The following is a 21,024-nucleotide window of genomic DNA, read 5'->3' on the forward strand; positions in this document are numbered from 1 at the left end:
TTCAAACTGCCTACAGACCCCTGTGGACTCTGTGCATATGTACCTACACACACACACACACACACACACACACACACAAACAGGCATGCACACACACTATCACACTATGAATTTATTTATTTATTTATTTATTTATTTATTTATTTATTTATTACGTATACAGGGTTCTACCTGCATGTACACCTGCAGGCCAGAACAGGGCACCAGATCTCACTACAGATGGTTGTGAGCCACCATGTGGTTGCTGGGAATTGAACTCAGGACCTCAGGAAGAGCAGTCAGTGCTCTTAACCGCTGAGCCATCTCTCCAGCCTGCACACACACTCCTAAGGTCATTTTAAAAATAGAGTTGGGCATAATACTGCATGCCTTTAATCTCAGCACTTGGGAGGCCAAGGCAGATGGATCTCTGTGAGTTCGAGGCCAGAGTAGTTTATGTAGTGAGTTCTAGGAGAGCCAAGGCTATGTGGTGAGATCCCTTCTCACTTAATCTTAGCCAAAAGGCCGAGAAGCGAGAAGCGACGTGAGATCCTTTCTCAAGCAAGCAAGCAAGCAAGCAAGCAAGCAAGCAAGCAAGCAAGCAAGCAAAGAAAAGTTATTAAAAATAAATAAACAAATCTCTTCGTTAAGTTGCTCTTGTCAGAGTATTATAGCAACAGCAAAGAAATGGGAACAGTTGTCAAGACGTGGAAAACTCTGTCAAAGCTTGATTCTTGTTCACTCTAGGGTGGCCTACCTACCCGTGAGCCTGGCTCGTGGGGGGGGGAGGGGGAGGGGTGTCCTGAGGCATCGGGAAGGGAAGGGAGGGGCAGGTGAGGGTGCAGACTAACCTCAACTACACAGAAAGAGCACAGAGTCCCACTTCACCGCCTTCATATTCCACCAGGACCTTCAGGTTCCAAAAGCGGGTGTAACATTATGTAACACGTTCTCTGCTGTGTCCTAAATACGTCGAGACCTCTAGATTGTGTAGAACTAGTCCTTCCAGGACAGGCAGCAAGGGAGGAGGACCAAAACACAGCTCCACGCAGCCTGGGGCATTCCACTAGACTTTTAGGGACCTCCACTCAGGTCAAACCCGGATTCGGGGTTTCGGTGCCGAAAGTGATTTTAGAACTTATCAGTCCATGAAACAGAGCTGGGGTTTAACGGAGGTTTTTTTTTTTTTTTTTTGTTCTTTTTTTCGGAGCTGGGGACCGATCCCAGGGCCTTGCGCTTCCTAGGTAAGCTCTCTACCACTGAGCTAAATCCCCAGCCCCTCGGAGATTTTAAAACACAGGCTCGAGCACAGGGTCAAGAGGAAGAACAGTGCTCAAAAACGCAACCCAGAGATTGGGCTTCTCAGAGCACAACCACGGCCTACTATGCGCTGGAGCGATGGCTCAGCGCTGCTCTTACGGAGGAAGCAGGTTTAGCTCCTGTGTGAGGGAACTCAAAACCTGCTCGGTGAATCTGACGCCCTTTCCTGGTTTCTGTGGGTACTGCACGCACGTCACGCACCCAGGGAGGCATTCAAACATGTAAATCAGAAACACTAAAACTTTAAAACAAAATTGATTTTTACAGTGCAGTATACAGGATTTTGGCAAGGTTTAAAGTTTTTAACTTCTCAGAATCCTCAGGACATGTCTGGGGAAGGAGTAAGGTTCCAGCAAAGTCGTAGACACACAGACACTAAGCCTGGTTTCTTGCCACTTCAACATAAACTGTCTGTAAAAGCAATGTTATCTCTGTGTCAGCAACCTTCCCAGTCAGTGTTGGTGCTAGAAATCTTGCCTTTTGTTTAGTGAGCTGCTTTAATCGGGCCCTGGGATCAAGGCTCCTGCCCTCTCTCATATCCCCATGACTTTCATGACTTTCCTGACTTCCCATGAGCCTCAGAGCAACCATGGCTGCGCTTAGGAGTCACACGGCAGACACAGAACCCAAGAGTCGGGTGAAGATGAAGTCAGGACTCGGAGACAACCTGAAAATGAAGTTTCTGAACAGAAACATGAAGCAGTGCCCCAGTCATTGTGAATGTGGTGGAGGGAGCCGGCAGAATGGAGACATTTGACCTTTGACCTTTGAGGAGAGGGGGAAATGGGAGTCCTGGATACCATGGTTACAACAGGCCCTTTTTTTTGTTTTTGAGTAGACTTCTTGCGAGCTCTTGTTTTGGGTTTAGATGGCATACATGTTGTTACGAACGAACGGAATAACTGTATAGCTGACCCAGCATTTGCTGTCCACAGCGCAGAACAGTCTGCAGCCTTGCTGTCTTTTAGCATGTCGAATCCTTTGCAAGGGTTTTGGGGAGAATCCCCAGAGATAAGCATCTCCTGTCTTCTTTGCAGCCCATAGCTGCATTCACTCAACAAAGTGTTGGGTGGGGGTGGGGGGTCCTCAGGTTTAGTTTGGCAACCAAACTTGACACTGTAAGGCGATTTCAGGGGAGAGGCCACAGGGCTTGGCAAGTTGACCCAGACTCTCGGGTAACCTGTGAGAGTCATGATAAAATTCTAAATGCTCCAAGAATGGGGCATATTACATAGGCACTTAAAGCTGTATTTCAGAAATAGCACCCCACCCCCAAACTCTTAAATGTTTGTATCTGGTACCCTCAGTCACGGGACAGCCCACATTCAGCACACACGGGAGGAATGGCACGATGGTGGGTAGAGTGTCTCACCCGAGCTGATGCACCCAGCTAAGTTAAATCATCGGAGAACCCAGAGTGCATCGAGACACCATTTGCAAAACCCTCCATCTGCCTGGCTTCGGGAGTTTCTTAATGTGCATGTCCTGTGTGTTCTCCTTGTGATAATGGCTGAGGATGGATACACACACACACACACACACACACACACACACACACACACACACCAGGGCTGGCAAGATTGGGTTTGGTTGCCAGCCCCTACACAGTGACTCACACCATCTGTAACTCCAGTCCCAGAAGACACAGCGCCCTCTTCTGGCCTCCACAGGTTCCTGCACACACATTCAGACATACACATTTATTAAATAAATAAAATTTAAAGAGAATAAATGCTTCGAGTGGATAAAAGTGTTTCAGAGAACACTTAAGAAACACTTTGACAGGGGTTGGGGATTTAGCTCAGTGGTAGAGCGCTTGCCTAGGAAGCGCAAGGCCCTGGGTTCGGTCCCCAGCTCTGAAAAAAAAAAGAACAACAACCAAAAAAAAAAAAAAAAAGAAATACTTTGACAAGCCAGAGCTCAAATAACTTGACCCTGCTCAAAATATTTCTTTAATGTATAAAACATGCCAGGGATGTAATGGTGGTCTCTCGACATTCAAACTCCGTATGTATGAGTTGGGGCTTCTTACAAACAATTCAGAAACCACTGACACCTGAAAGGTTTTCAAAGTGGGTTATTCTTGTAACTTTATGTTGAGAAGAAAAAGCACTGGAGGATAGCAGGCTGTTTAAGTACTAGGCTTGTTCTCATATAGACCTCCAAGGGTTCACCACTGACAGTCTTATTTGTCTGACCATGGTTTGAATTCTCATGCTGTCCATTCTTCCAGTACATTGGATTGTATGTGTGCTAGAATCCAACTGCTCATGCTCTCCGCCATTGGCATTCTTGAATTGGCTTAGTTAACTCATTTAGAAGCCACATTTATGGCAGCGTGGGCCTAGTTGTCAAGTACTGAGCTCTGCATTTTTTTTTTGAAGAAACTAATTTTGAGGAAGTGTGGGAAAGAGAAACACATTTCATAAAATGTTACATGATGCCCACCATTGACCTTTGTCCGTTGGGAGTTTTAAGTGTTGTTGTTTATTCTATTCTATAATTTGTTTATTCTATTATTTTAATTGATGTGCGTCTGTGTCTCCTGTGTGTGTGCACATGAGTGCAGTTCCTTTGGCGGCCAGAAGGGGCGCAAGATCTCCCTAGAGCTAGAGTTACCCTTCGTTGTTGTGAAGCCCATCAAGGATGCTGAGAAACAAACTCAAGTCTTCTGCAAGAGCTTCACATGTTCTTAACCACTGAGATGTCTCTCCGGTCCCTGTGTTATTGAAAAAGAGACACCCCACTTCTCTGACATGCACAGGCACTGCATGGCTTGCATGTATCTACAAGTGCACGTGTAAACACGCACACGCACACGCACATGCACCCATAAATGAATGTAATAAAAATTTTTACTAACATCTATGCTCTAGGTTCAGAGGAAAGAAGAAAGAAGAGACAGAGTAAAACAGTTTCATACTGAACAGTTATGGGAATTGCCAGAGAAGCGTGAGCTCCCCGTAGGCTTGCTGCAGATTTTTTTTATCAAGCGGGTGAATTGGCTACCACTTGACCTTCCTCTATGGAGCCCACATCTTCACAGGCTTTCCAGTTAAAAAGCACTGGACACCTCTGCTTCACAGCCAGGAGAGCCACAGGCCGTCCACTGCCAGCCCACCTGCCTGTTTTCTCCTGCCTTTTCGTAGGAGACTATCTACTGCCTCATCTTGACCTACAGGCAAAGCCTCCAAATCTTAGTGTGTTGTGCCTCAACTAGAAGTAATGCCAAAAAGGGGGGGTTGCTATTTTTTTTGTGCAATCAATTTTGCATAAATCATTTCCTTTTAAATAAGACGCAAATTTTGTTTAGCAACAAGACCTCTCTGTGTCTGCTTCTCGAGACTTCTGTTCCACTACCTTCTGCCACTTGTGAATATGGGGAGAAAAGAGTGCTGTGACTACAAAAATAGCACTGATTCTCCTCTCACGGTGCTCGTAGGGACTCTCGAGGATACCTCGTAGGATCACACAGACAAGGAGCTGCCTACAGGTAACGATGGTGCTCTTTCTTTGAGGGACACTTATTCATCACCAAGTGCATCCTTGTAGGACAGTAAGGGCTCGTGCTAGCAGATGACACTTTCTGGCAATGGCTGTCATGGCGTATAAACATCCCGTGTTCATTTTCCGTACCTCCTAATTCCGTACCTCCTGTAGGCTTTAATGGCCGGAAAGAAGGACAGAGTGTCCTTTGTTCTCTTCATACATTGGAAGATGTATTATTTTCAGGTTGATTCTCTTGTGTCAACAAAGTATCCTAGCCGTTTATGAGACTTTGAATTGCCATGGACTAGAACTTTCTAGAAAAACAAAGCTGTTTTTTTTTTTTTTTTTTTTTTTTTTTTTACAGCCGAGGATGTAGCAGATATGAAATCTCAAATCATGATAGAAGATCCTCCTCTTTCTCCTTCTTCTTCAACATGGCTTTGGTGCATAACCCAGGCTGGCCTTGAACTCAGGAGATCAGAGAAGGGCTCCAACACACCTGGTCTGGAATCTGCTTCTGGTAACATGTGTGTCTTTCACCTGCTCCTTTTGCTCAACTTGTGCTTCGGATGTCACACACTAGCACCCTGACCTGAGGGGAGAGGGGGGAGAGGAGGGGCTAAAGATATTCCCTGTCTACCTAGGTCACAGTCCCTGACTTGGAGCATTCGCATTCCATTCGCCCTCAGGGCAGAGCAGTTTCTGCAGCAGACACTAAACTGTGGCTTTCCCTTTCTCACAGATTCCAGTCTAGTAAATTCCTACTGATGGTGTCTGCATTCTCAAGATGAGTTTTGGTTCTAAGACACCCGGGAATCAAATTCAGAGGTCTGTGCATGCCACCAAGTTCTGCTACCAAGCTATGTCCCAGCCCAAGAAGGTTTCTTTAAAATGTATTTTTCTCAGGTGACGGTGCACACCTTTAATCCCAGAGGCAAGTGGATCTCCGAGTTCGAGGACAGCCTGGCCTACAAAGCAAGTTCCAGGACAGCCAGGGCTCCTTAGAGAAACTCTGTCTTAAAACCAAACTGAACCAAGCAAAAACAGCAACAAAACAAAAACAAAAACCAACCAACCACTGTTGTTTGTCTAAAGCCTAGCATGCAAGCTGCTACAAGGTAGTCACTGAATGGATATTTTGAAAGATAATAACAGTCAAAGATCCCACAGATGGGACACACACAACTCTGTATCAGTCACTTCTTTCCCCCAAGCTGTCCTACCTGGCTCTCAGCTCTTGATGGTCCCCGTTTCCTTAAACATCATATTTTTTTGTGTGGTACCTGCATAAGTCTGGACACATTAATTTTCCATGATGTTGATGTCCTGTATCCCCCACTAACCCTGGCTCTTTGGTGCAATGTCTGAGCGTGTCTCCCCACAGTTCATGTATTGGGGACACACAACAGCAGCTCCAAGCATGTCTTCTGGAAATTCTTCAAGATTAGATGAGGTCATGAGTTTGGAATCCCAGTGATGGTATCGGTGGCTTCCCAAGGAACAAGAAAATCCTTCCAGACACCAGCACCCTGACCCTGGACGTCCCTGCCTCCAGGGCTTGAGAAAGAAGTTTCTTTCCTTTATAAATTAGCGAGGCTGTGGAAAAACTTTGCTCTTGTGGGTCCCCCCACCTTGCCTGTCCTCCTCAAGATCCGCTTCAGTTCCGAGCCCCTTCTAAAATGTCTTCTCCTGTACCCTGCTGGAAATAGAGCCCTTCGTTTAAACTGCAGCTTGTTCAAGGTATCTTCTCTGTAACGACACACTGTGAGCCTCTGCTTCGGATGTACACGCTTTTAACGACGTTATACATCTACAGGCATCTATGAAATATCTTGGAGGGGGGTGCGGGGGGAAGGGAAGAGCCCTAAGAGAGACAGGACATTCTGATCTTCTCCCGTGATTAGAACATTACATCCTACGGTCTCCTCCCTAAGAGCTAATCCAGCCGTATCAAAGCAAAGGGATCTCTGTTTACTAACACAGACCTAGCAAATCTAGGTCAACGGCATTAGGCCACAGCAGTGCTGTTGACAGACATGTCACCTAAGTTCATTTTCATTATTCAGCGAGAGGTGTAAAAAATTTGATCCCTTTTGTAAAGCAGCCGGGGACTGACAGATTTTTGTCATCGTTGTTGTTGTTGTTTGTTCTAAAGCACTTGGGACATTTCCTCAGAGGACACAGTTTAGGGAATTCAGAATCGGAAGTTAACGCTGTCAACAGCACCACACCCACACAAGCTTCTCCTCAGGAGCTCCCGCTTCCTTGCTGAGTTTCTCATTCCCGACCTAAAGTCCACCACCCTGGAAAACAAAAACCTAACCAAGAATCTCTCTTGTTTCCAGAGGCTGGAGGCTAAAACTAGAGAATTCCAAGCTTTAAGGCTCAGTACTCAGTCCTGTGTGCATCTTCCGTACAGTTGAGACGTTTTTCATCCAAACGAGACTTGGCAGCTCTCTGGTGTCGTCTGAATACGGAAAACCCGAACCTAGCATCAGGTTTGGTTAACAACTAAGAGACTTTTATGTTTTTCAAAAATCTGCGGTTAGTGTACTCTGAGTATGTTTTCAAAGGACTTTTACGAAGAAGTAGGAATGTGGTTGAAGTTATTACTACTAACGCTGTGAATAGTCCCAAATAAAAGACAGCAAGTTGGCCTATGACATTTATTTATTTTATGTATTTATTTTAAAGATAGATAGATAGAAAGAAAGAAAGGAAGGAAGGAAGGAAGGAAGGAAGGAAGGAAGGAAGGAAGGTCCAAAGAGGCCAGAGATGATGACAGATCCCCTGGAGCTGGACTTACAGGTGGTTTCTACCCACCCAGTGTTGGTGCTGGAAACCCAGCTCCAGTCCCCTGCAGGAACAGTGTGTGCCCTAACCACTAGGCCATCCTTCCCGTGTGTAGAGTTCTCTTGTGTTTCAGGAGAGAGGTGTGAATGCTCAAAGGCAGTACTCTCAAAGTCTTGGGACTGTAGCTCGGAAGCACAGAAAGTGCCCATTTTGCCTGGGATCCTAGATTCAGTCTCCAACACCGGAAAGGGGAGGGCGATGGAGATGCCTTGGTGAGGAAGCATGCTGGCTCTGCAAACATTGGCACCTGAGCCTGGCTCATCAAAACCCACAGAAAGGCCAGAAGGAGGAGCGGATAGAGACAGGAGGACCTCTGCAGCTCCTTGGCTGGACAGCCTTGCTGGAGAAGTGCAGGTTCTAGTTCAGTGAGAGACCAGTCTCAAGGGAATGAGGCAGAGAGTGACATAGCAAGGCACGCTGTGCCCTCCTCTGTACCAAGGGTACGCGTGCGCGCATACACACACACATACACAGACACACACACACACACAAACAGACACACACAGACACACATATACACACATACACACACAGAGACACACACATACACACACACAAACAGACACACACAGACACACAGACACACACATACACACACACACACATACAAAGACACACACACAGACACACACAGTCACACATACACACAAACACACAGACACACACACAGACACACACACACAGACACACACACACACATACACACAAACACACACACATATACACACAGACACACAGACACACACATACACACACAGACACACACACACAGACACACACAGACACACATACACACAAACACACACACAGACACACACACACACAAACAGACACACACATACACACAAACACACACACAAATAGACACACACAAACAGACACACACACAAACACACAAACACACACACATACACACACAAACAGATACACACACAGAACACACACACAACACACACACAACACACACAGAGACACACACACAGACACACATACACACGGACAGAGAAAGACAAACACACAACACACAGAGACACACACACAGACACATACACACACACACACAGAAACACATACACACACACCACACACACATACACAAACAGACAGACACGCACATACACACACGGACAGAGAAAGACACACAACACACACACACACAAACAAACACACAAACACACACATACCTGCACACACAAGAAATAAATACTTTTCTAAAATGAAGGAGGGGGGAAAGTAGTATGTTTTGACATCTAAAGGGAAACAAATCCTGCTAAGGAATCTGTTTTCCAGATTATAACTAGGAGAGTAGAAATGGGAAGACACAGATGTAAAATCATCTTTCAGAGAGAGAGAGAGAGACCCTGAGCCGGGAGCTTCCAGAGACCCAAGTGGAACTAGACTGTCCTGGGGGCAGGAGTGAGGGACTTCGTGACTGAAGATGTTGTGTGATGCTTGCAAGAATTCCAGTGTGCCTGGAGGTTAAGCTGCATGATGTCTCCTGAGAAATCAAGTCTGACATCTCCTTGATAATGCTGGAGGCATACCAAACAAGATTACATAACTTGAATCCAGTCTTCCGGCCACTGTCAGAAAAAATGCCCAGGTTTCTGAGGAAGCCCCCAAAATCGCACCCCCATGTTGCTATATATCTTCAGAAGGACACAACCCCACCTCCCTCCAGCTTTCTCCCTGGCCCTGGAGAGACTCCCCTGTTCAGTTGGTAAAGGATTCCTGTCCACCACCTCTGCCTTCCTTCAAAGGAACTGCCCCTCCCCCCCTCATATAGACACGTATTCATATATGGCCTGAGCCAGAAACAAATGTCATGTGCGCCCGTGGCCACTCTAGTCACTAAGAGGGTATGTCTTTCCCTCCTATGAGACCTCTGCTTTTGCAACTTACACCACAGGGATGCCACCTCATCCAGAAGATTCCAGAATGCTCCCAGCATGCCTGCAGCACATCCCTACCCTACGGACTTGTTCAATCAAACAGAGTCAGGCCCGAGGAAGCCCCGGTAATGCACCCTGGCAACGTGCGCCCTGAGAATCTCTCTTGCGGATTTGATTCCATGACAAATCCCTGAGTCTCAGCCAACCGTAGAAAGCAAACCTTGGCCAATCGCAGGCAGCCAACTGCTTCATCCAAATGATGCACCTCCCTTAGCCGGCTGCCTCAGAACGTCATCCCCTGGGCTCTGAGCATGAGGGCAGAACTTCTGAGGCCATGCTGCTGGTGCTCAGTTAAAAAAAGACCTTTTTTTTTTGGTTCTTTTTTTCGGAGCTGGGGACCGAACCCAGGGCCTTGCGCTTGCTAGGTAAGCGCTCTACCACTGAACTAAATCCCCAGCCCCCAAAAAAGACCTTTTAAGAGAAGGTGATTTCCTCCTGGTCAAAAGAACAGAGTCTGTCTCTGGGCAGACACAGGACACTCAGCTCTGTTCGAAGATGAGAGCATTATGTCCCATTGGTTCCTTCCTCAAGAGTTAATCTGGGGTTGGGGATTTAGCTCAGTGGTAGAGCGCTTGCCTAGGAAGCACAAGGCCCTGGGTTCGGTCCCTAGCTCCGAAAAAAAGAACCAAAAAAAAAAAAAAAAAGCAAAAAAAGAGTTAATCTAGGGCCTCTGAGCTGGCTCAGCAAGCAAAGGGGCTTGCTGCTAAGCCCAAAAACCTGGGTTCAATCCCTGGCACCGGCATGGTGGAGAAAGAGGAACTGACTCCCCTAAATTGTCCTCTGACATACATAACACACTTGCACCACATGTACATACACATGCCCATCCACACGGGCATACACATATGTATGTCTACAGGCAAACGTGCATGCAGGTATTCACACAAAACAAATAAATACTACGTAATTTAAAACCCGCCTGGGGGGTTGGGGATTTAGCTCAGTAGTAGAGCGCTTGCCTAGGAAGCGCAAGACCCCGGGTTCGGTCCCCAGCTCCGAAAAAAAGAACCAAAAAAAAAAAAATCTAAAACCCGCCTGGGCCTGCCAATCACATGGTGGTCTCAGGAAGGCTGATTCACCTACAGTAATGTTAAGGAGACTGGGGGATAATTACCCCCTTAGTGAGATAATGTACTCTCCTTCCCCTGGGATCCTCCTGCGTGAAACATGTACCACAGCTACCACCCTGTGGCTCTGCCCACTTTTCTTGAGCTGCTCAGAGCAAAGTACTTTCAACTTCTCCCCCTGTCTTTTCCCAAAGCCTGGCACGTGTTTTCCGGTACTCTGAGCTTCCCCACTCTTTCCCCAAGTTACCCTCTGGCTTCTGCGTGTGGCTGCTCACAAAAGGCATAGCTTTCACGCCTCTGCTTCATACTCCTCCTCCAGGCGGCTGCCAAGATTGACAGCTCACCCACTCCGTCGCTTTTCTCATTGCTTCTTCATAAAATTGGGCTCGAGTCTCCTCGCCGGTCTGTCTTAATTTTTTCCCCCCTTTACTAAGGAGGCTAAGAAACAAAAACAAACAAAAAACAAAAGAATTCTAAACAACTCCATGTCCCTAATAAGAGTTACAAGTAAAAGGTAAATAATAACTAAAACAAGACCCATGGTTTCAGCTTTTATGATAGTGAAGGCTCGTAGCTTCCAGAGGCCTATCTTCCTGTCCACACCATTCCTGCAGCATCGTGAGCTGGGTCCAAGAGCGTGACCCACTTGCCTCGTGCATTGACTCAGCCCTGGACTGCTCCAGTTTCCACAGCAGCTGGCCACAGGCCAACCACACCCTAGATTGCGCTTATCTCCCTCTAATCCCAGCTCCCTGGGCCACCATGCTGTTCTGTCCTTTGGCTGTACCTGCTCACATAGAAAGCCCTTCAGCTGCACAGACACAGGTGCCTACATCTCTCGTCTTCAGTGGACGGAATATTTTCACTAAAAACATAGGAGATGTTGAGGCAGGAGAGCCGGGTAGAGTGAATTTCGGGCAATCTTAGAACAAAGATCGAAAAAGCAACGTTTGAGATAAACCCATCGGCAAAAAGGAAGACTGGAGATCCGCCAGCCCCTTTGACATTGAGCCTCTGACCTCATTGTGGGCTCTAGCCCACTTAGTCTCAAGGAAATGTGTCCTTTTTTTTTTTTTTTTTTAAATCAAACTATCTCTCTTTGCTTACTCCGTATCTCTGTCTACTTCCTTGTTCCAGGATACAAGCGTCTGGTACCCATCTGGAGGAGCCCATTGAACTCTCCAGCAGCCTTGTCAGGACTTTGTTTTGTCCAGTGTCTCATTCCTTGCCAAGACCATTCCTTACATTTGAGTATCCACTGCCTTCCCCAGACACAGCAGAATGTCAGAGCGGGGGTCATGCTGGCTCCTGAGAACCAACTGTTTAATTTTCAGAGTTTCTGCTGGGCTGGTACCTGGAAATTGGCCCGAGTGACAGAGTACCATCATATGTAACCCACCTTTTAGCCCACCACCCACCAGAGGTAGTGGGAAAGAAAGGATACGGGGGAGGGGGAAGTGGACCTGTTTAGAAAGGTTCTTTGCAGCAACTCCCGCCTGTGCTGTCTGGAAATCAGCAGTTCAGTTTACAGGTCAGCAGCGGTAGCTCGATCCACTCCCAGACACTTTCCAGATACACCAGCCGTCCAGTGTGGTAGAGTCAGGATAACAAACACAAATCAGCAGTGGTGGCACGACCTAGCAGGGACAGCCTGGCCTCAGCCTCAGCTGGAATCAGCAGGAGGGACCAGGAGGAACACCAGGAGAAGTTCTAGGCTGTGCAAAGATCAGTGAAGATGTGAGACCAACAGGCATTGCACAGCGAGCTCTATAAGCAAGCCTAACTCCGCCTTCATCACTGTCTGTCAAGTCCTATTCATACCCTCCAAACGTCACCTGTCCTCCACGTGTCTGCCAGTCACCTCAACAAGAACCTGCAGCACACCACCAGAAGGTTTTTTGACATGTTTCTCTCCGTGGAGTTCTGACAAATGCAGCTCAACTACGCAATATAAGGTGGACCAATGCATGCGTGTGGTTAGCACGGAACCCTCCATCACGTGTCCTCTCACGGGCTTGCTTTAGCAGATCATCCTCTCTCCAGTGTCTGCCTCAGCTAAACGTTCCTTCACAAGTCTGCCTCAGTCTTTCGCCTGTGTCCACTTCAGGAAAACACTCCTCCCCATGTTTTTCCCCAGCAAAACACCATCCAATACTACTGACTCTCCAAAGAACCCTTAAGTTTCCACTTCATATATATGTTGGTGTGTGTCATATTTTATATGATACATACATGATATATCTATATATATGACCTATATGATATATATGTGTGTGTATATACATATACACATACACATACACATACACATACATATACATATACATATACATATACACATACACATACACATACACATATATACATATACATATACATATACACATACACATACATATACATATATATATATACATATACATATATATATATGCTCTTGATTTTTAGACAGTGGTTCACACAATGCTTTTGAGCCCACGGTGGTTTGTCTTCTTGTTCCCTGTAACTTTCTTGGCTACCACTCACCTCAGAACTCCATTTCCCAAGAGTGGATCTCAGTGCAGCCCTCGTGCCCTCACCAGGCACTCCTCACATTGCTCAAACCTCATGTCTGCTCTCGAATGTCCTCTAACAGCTCTTGTCACATGACTGTGCATCTGAAGAGGGACCTTTTCTTCTTTTTTGTATAAAATCTTTCCACTCATGCGCCCATTACTAAACACGGTGTGTGTGTGTGTGTGTGTGTGTGTGTGTGTGTGTGTGTGTGTGTGTGTGTTCACGCAGGCATGTGTGCAGGTGACCTCAGAAGCCAGAAGAAGGTGTTGGATCCTCTAGAGCGGGAGTTATTGGCTGGCAGTTGTGAGGCGCTCCTCGTCGTGGCTGGAAACTGATCCTGGGTCCTCTGGAAGAGCAGCAAGTGCTCTGCACTGCTGAGCATCTCTCCAGCCCCAGGAAGAGGGGATTCAGCGAGAGAGAGAAGAGGATGAGATAGGTCACGGCGTGGAGTGAGAAAATGACCAGCATCAGTTATACACAGGCATGGACCTGTCAGAGCACTGGGTGGCGGGTCAGGGGAGCTTCTAAGCTGTGCGTGTTCTCTTTTGGAGTCTGTTTAGAATCTCCCTAATGTGTGGGAAGCTGAGGCAGTAGGATTGCTGTGAGTTCAAGGTCAAGCTGGGCCTAGTAGTTTCTCTGTCACCTGGGCTAGAGTGAAACCACCTGAAATATAAATGAATGACTAAATAAAATGAATCAAAATGTCTTTTTCTTTTTTTTATTGCATTTATTTTCTAATTTCATTCCTGGGTATTGAATTTATGTCATTTCCCCCAACCAATTCCATGTGCTCCCAAACCCCACTCCTCAAATTCATGGTTTTTTATTTTTAAATTCTTACTGATAACATATACATACATACATATATATATATATATATATATATATATAACATGATTATATACTGATTATACATATAATATTACTGATTATATATATATATACATATATATATATATATATATATATATATATATCCTGCTAAGTTCATTTAGGTGTTGTATATACACACGCATACGCGTGCCTCTCCACGGCCCATGAGAATTCCTCCATCCACATCCGCATGTCAACTGGTGTCATTTTGCAGGTCTTGTTTAGATTTTGCCAGTTTTAAGAGTACACAGAAATGCATTTCACTGTTGACATCGCCAGTTGTAAGAATGCTTAGGTAGCCCCTGATCATTATTTTCTGCTTTGTGGGGGCCCTTTTCAGCGTAGTACATGATAAATTACTGGAAAGATTCAAGACTATGTTATGTATGACGTGGGCTTCAGGTTAGACGGTTTGCTCTGGTAAGTTAACAGAAAGTCCTGAGCACATCTGGAGTAGCTGAGCTGAGTCAGGACATCTGACAGATTATAGGGATTAAATGCATTTTTGACTGATAATGTTTTTAATTTATAACGAGTTTGTCTGAACCTCTGTCACGAACCTATATAAAGGTAATCTAAAATAATAAGGTTTTTATAAGTATATGACAATGAACAAGTTTAAGTTATAATACATAAGATAAATGTATATTCACATAAACAAATGTGCCTTAGGGTTTAGTATAATATGTAGACAGGAAAACAAGAAAGGGTAGGTGTTAGTGATGAACAGGAAGTGGATGCAGGTGACAGACAATGAAAGAAGATAATAAAACTAATTTAGTTTCTTCTAACTTCTTGTTTGTTTAAGATCATCTCTCTCCATAAGTGCTGGCTGTCCCAGAACTTGCTAAGTAGACCAGGGTGGTCTCGAACTCACAGAGGTCAGCCCTCTTTTCTCCAGTGGACACCACCACACCTGGAGGGAGGTGTTGTAGTTTTAGCTCAGTCACGAAGTTGTCAGCTTGTCGCTGGTGTTTGATTGTGGGTAAATCCATTAAAAATGTCTGTGATAGTGAAAGCGTGGGACCCAGTGTAGGTGCCCTGCACTTTCACATGGCTACACTGACCATATAGAATTTCACCGAGGCAGATGTGCAGATTTTGGGTCCAGTCAATTTTGCTGGTTGTTCTTTTTTTTTAATTATAAATATATAGATGGGGGCTGGAGAGATTTCTCAGTGGTTAGAGCACTGACTGCTCTTCCAGAGGTCCTGAGTTCAAATCCCAGCAACCACATGGTGGCCCACAACCATCTGTAATGAAATCTGATGCCCTCTTCTAACATCTAAAGATAGCGGCAGTGTACTTATATACTTAAACAAATCTTAAAATATAAATATATGTATATATTTCATTTAGAATTATATTCTAAATGAAAAAGTATAAACATGTTATCTGTTTGCTAGAAAATATGTGTCTTTAAGGTTTAGGGAATTTGCAGAAATGTCACTCCACATGATTTCCTTTAAGGAAGTCATTCCCAACACATGAGGCGAAGCCCTGAGTGAGTAGCTCTGTAGTTCTCATTCTACAAACAGAAACTTAAGCAAGCAGAGTTTTGCAGTTCGAGGCTTAGCAAATCCCAGACATGGTCAACATAGCCCATTGTACCATTATTATCAAAGCAAAAAGTCCACACTGATCACAGAAGCCAAGAGATGGAATCAGTCTAGATGTCCTTCGATACACACACACACACACACACACACACACACACACTGACACACACATACAAACACACTCACATATCACACACATACATATACACACACAGATACACATACACATCACACATATATACACACATACACTCACACACATGTACACACTCTTGCACACACATAAACACACACACATGCACGCACACATATACACAAACACATACACACTGACACACACACACAAACACACTCACATATCACATACACATATACACACACAAATACACATACACATCACACATATATACACACGCATACACTCACACACACGTACACACTCTTGCATACACATAAATACACACACATGCACACACACATATACACAAACACATACATACTGACATACACATAAACATACTCACACATACTGACATACACATAAACATACTCACACACCACACACACATACACACACACACACAAATACACATACACATCACACACACACACACACTCACACACAGACACACACAAACACACACAAAGAGTGGAATTTTTTTCAGCCATAAGGAAATTTCCTTCCAACCTCATTTGTTTTCTTTTTTATGGCTGAAAAAATTCCGGTGCATGTACACTCACACACACACACACACACACGTCACACACACACACTCACACACACACACACGTCACACACACACACGTCACACACATATACACACACACTTGTGTGTGTGTGTGAGTGTGTGTGTGTGTGTGCTAAGAGTTGAACTCAGCCCTCTACAGTAACCATACACATTCTCAACCACTGAGCCTTCTCTCCAGCCACAGAACCTACACAGGACCGACAGGGGAAGGTGTCGTGCCTGGGAGGAGGAAGGGGAGCATCAGGAGCAGGAATGGACAGCAAGGATGATGCTGGGTGTGGTGACCGTGAACAGCTTGCATGACAAATGTCTGTGGACCTCAGACTAGAGCTCCTCATTTGACAGTAATGTAAACACATACAAATTCTCCAATACCTGTCTTCCTGCAGTTACTTAATTCAATTAAAAAAGGACTCACCTAATATCTATCATTTGCTGAGCCATAAGAAGCCAATTCAAATCTTGCAAAGGGACCAGTGAGGTGACTCAGCAGGTAAAGGTCCTTGCCGTTTCCTTGGCTGAGCCTGACAGCCTGAGTTCAATCCCTGGGGTCCTCACAGTTGAGGTAGGAAACCTATTCCTCCAAGTTATTCTCGGAACTCCACAAAAGCTCCGTGTCTGACAGGAGTGGACACACACACATACACACACACACACACACACACACACACACACACACACACACACACGAACAGAGTTTCCTCACAATTCAAATAGCTCTTAACAGTGCCAAATCTACGTGGAGATACCATTCCTTTGCTTTCGAAACCCTTGGTGATTTTCCTTTGTGCTCCAGAGGTTTACCTGCGGACTCCGGAGTCAGACAATTGTTCCTAAAAGAGATAACAGCTTGCTGTCAGGGACCGATGGAATCTTTTCCATTACATCATAGATAAGAAGCACACGTCTGCCCTGCAAGGCTCTGCCTGGTCTGGTTTTCACCTACCTCTTTCTTCAACTCTGTCCTGTGCTCCTTGCTTGCCCTCTGACTCCTAAGCCCAGAGTCTACAGGTCTCCTTTGTTCTTTGGGGTGCTCTGGTGAGTGGGGGGTTGTGGGAGGGTGTGGGAGGGTGTGGGAGGGTTTTTGATCTTCAGTTCTGCCTTGGAGGGGGGCATTTACACCAGCTATTCTCCCCTCCCAGGGAATGTTCCCTTTCAGTTTCTGTTGATTTCATCTCCTCTTTCAGGATTTGGCTCAAATACCCAGTTTCCAAGATAGCCCCCAGGGAAGGCCCGATAGGGTAACAATGGCAGGTTATGTAAACAGCCGTCCTCCAGTCCCCCTGAGTAGTAAATAAACTTCTTTATTTAACTTGCTGTCTGGTAAGACTTCATTTCTGTGTATTTCTTGTTTACTCATCAATTCCTAGAGGAGAGGATTGTTGGCCAAAATCCTCGGCAAACATTCGGAACAATGAACAGATACCAAGTACGTATGGTGTGTGCTGTGTCGGGAACTGGGCTTTGTGGTCTAGTCCTTGTAAGGCACATTGCATCTGCTGGACTAAGCTTGCCACTTCTACGATGACTTGAAAGAAGCTAATGTCCTTAACCTTTGTTTTCTTTTTTACTTTTTCTTCTTTTTCTTGAGACAGGGTTTCTCTGTGTAGCCTTGGCTGTCCTGGAACTCACTCTGTGGACCAGGCTGTCCCTGAACTCTGAGATCTGCCTGCCTCTGCCTCCCAAATGCTGGGATTAAAGGCGTGTGCTACCACCACCCGGCTTCCTGTCCTGTTTTTAAGATGATGAAATGGAACCAAAGAGCCTTGTTTAAGGTCTCAGAAGAACACATGACAGAGTTGAGAAAGTAAGGAGTCAATCCAGCATCCACCTTCTGTAGCACTGAGGGGTCCTCAATGCACCCCATGTTTCTTCTAGCCCTGTGCTGGCTTCACCCTCATGACCCATTTGTGGCCCAAAGGATCCTTTGAGGTTGAGTCACACCAGGATTCATGTGATGTGACATTTGGGAGCATCCACACATTCAGTCGATTCTACGTGGTTGTCTTCTTAAGCCAGGAATCCAGACTTCTGTACCCCTATCTTGGTCAGTCAGTCAGTCATACATTTCCTTTGGTAGTGGGAAGAAGGTAGAATCAGGTACCCTGGAGGCACTGAGGTGCTTCTGTGCACAAGGCTCTGGTTCACAAGCAGCCAAGGTTTGCCTCAGTCTCCCATGAGGGTAACCTGGGAGCGGAGGGCGGCAAAGGTCTAGGACCATATTGAGGCAGGATTGGAGAGGTCACCCCAAGCCCTGGAAGCTGTTTACCATCTCTGGCTTTATTCAGCCCACTGGAAGCTGGCAACATTCCACAGCACCACCGCAGGCTCCAGACACCTCCAAAAGTCCCCCCTCAACTGAAAAATGCCCCCTCCCCCATCCCCCATCCCACTGTCTGCCCACCAGATATATCCCATCCTGCATGAAGGTTTACACATGTGTGAGTGTGTACACCCACATCAGCTGTGAGCCTCTCTGAATGACTAAAGAAAGGCTGACTCAAGACGAGGTGGAAAAGTGATGTCACGCTTGTGTGCCAGGCTGAGCCTCAGGTCTCCGGCTTTGACAAACACGTAGCTAGGAACATGGACTTCGTGTTGGGAAGGGGAAGGGACCAAGTATGGCCTGAGCTTGAAGTGTAGTAGGCTACCCACAGCATGGCTGGAAACTCCATGTATGTTTAGACGCCACCTAGGTTGAGATACCCAATCTGCTAGTCCTGTCAAAGTCAAGGGCGCAGCTATAGTTGTCCACGGACACACTATGAAAGAAAAGGGCTGATTAAAAAGAGGTGGGGAGGACTGGGGATTTAGCTCAGTGGTAGAGCGCTTACCTAGGAAGCGCAAGGCCCTGGGTTTGGTCCCCAGCTCCGAAAAAAAGAACCAAAAAAAAAAAAAAAAAAAAAAAAAGAGGTGGGGAGGGCTGGAGAGGTGGCTCAGTGGTTAGGAGCACTGACTGCTCTTCCAGAGGTCCTGAGTTCAAATCCCAGCAACCACATGGTGGCTCACAGCCATCCGTAATGAAGTCTGATGCCCTCTTCTGGTGTGTCTGAAGACAGCTACAGTGTACTTATATAGAATAAATAAATCTTAAAAAAAAAAAAGAGGTGGGGAACTTTCACCTTCAGGGGGTGCATGAAGGAAACATGAGACAGGTTAAAGGAGTCTAGAGCTGTACCCCAACAACGAAGGAGGAGCAGCAGGGGGCAGGACAGAGCTGTGGAAACAGGAAATATTTTTTTATCTGAAAAGGAAATGTACCTCCCTTGGGCTGTGGCTAGACTTAACTACACAAGGACAGTATGCATCCATCAGTTAGCATTAACTCTCTTAACAGAAATGTGTTAAAAAAAAGAAAGTGTCATCCCGTTGTACCCGTTCAGAATGGTCGCACTTAGGGCCCATAGGGCATGGGTCACTCTGGGAGCAAGTTAGCATTGGGCTAATGGACCAGAGTACCACCTCAAGTCCATTAGGATTTGGACTGGAAGAAGAGCAGAAGAAAGGAAATGGAAAGTTAACAAACAAGGTCAAGACGTGAAGGGATCAGGACGAATGTGGCGGCATGGTGAGAATGGATCAGGTTGCAGCCATTTGGAAAACCGGTATGGAGATTCTTCAAATAATTTAAAGAATTATCCTACGGTATACAATTTTACTTCCTGGTCAATAACCCCCAAATTCCAAGTAGGAGCTCAAAGAATGATTTCTACGCCGTGTTTCTAACTCAATTAGAACAGTCAAGTAGCCCACGTGCTCAGTGATGGGCCGACAGATGGCGGGGTTAGACATACCTTGGACTCTTATTCATCCAAACAATATGGACGATTTTGCAACACATTGTGAAAAGGGAAATGAGGAAGCAACAAAAGACAGACCCTATATAATTCTGCCCTTATGAGCTCCCTATAAGAATCCACTTCCTGGAATAGATGGGCAGGATCTGGAGGCGCCTGAGGCAGGCGAGGAATGGGGAGTTGGTGCTTAATGGGGACAGTTTCAGTTTAACAGGGGAGAAAGATTGCTCAACCATATAAATATAGTTAACCCTACCGAAAATGGTTTACAGGGGAAAGGAGAAGGAAGAAGAGGGAGAGGAGGATGGAGGTCTTGTGGAAGAGCTCACTTGATGAAGTGAAAGTGAAGTAATTCAATGCTCTAAATACAAAGTCACGTGGTTTCACGTCTGTCTGAAGCCAGCTACGGTCTTCCGGAGATTCGTGGTAGTGGGCTATTTCAATTGGAACAGGTATTCCACTCTGGATAATGACACTTAGAAGATGCTTGCTGAGGGGCTGGGGATTTAGCTCAGTGGTAGAGCGCTTACCTAGGAAGCGCAAGGCCCTGGGTTCGGTCCCCAGCTCCGGAAAAAAGATGCTACAGGACCACACGCTCACTGTGAAGACCCTCCAACAAGGTCTGCACTTTCCATGACCAAGTTTGTGGCTGGAGCTTCCTGAATGACTAAGAATTCCTCAGAAAGCCTCGTAGGCTGTGGCGGCTGCCCCTGTGGCTTGACCACGCCCTCTCATGCCACCAGCAGCCAACTAGGAGGAGCCCGGTAGGAGGAGTCCCGCACTCGCACTTTTCCCCGATTTCGCCTCTGAGCAATTTGTCTGTGCTAAAC

Source organism: Rattus norvegicus, chromosome 12, assembly GCF_021556685.1.
Source record: "Rattus norvegicus strain SHRSP/BbbUtx chromosome 12, alternate assembly SHRSP_T2T, whole genome shotgun sequence".
In the NCBI taxonomy this organism is placed as follows: domain Eukaryota; kingdom Metazoa; phylum Chordata; class Mammalia; order Rodentia; family Muridae; genus Rattus; species Rattus norvegicus.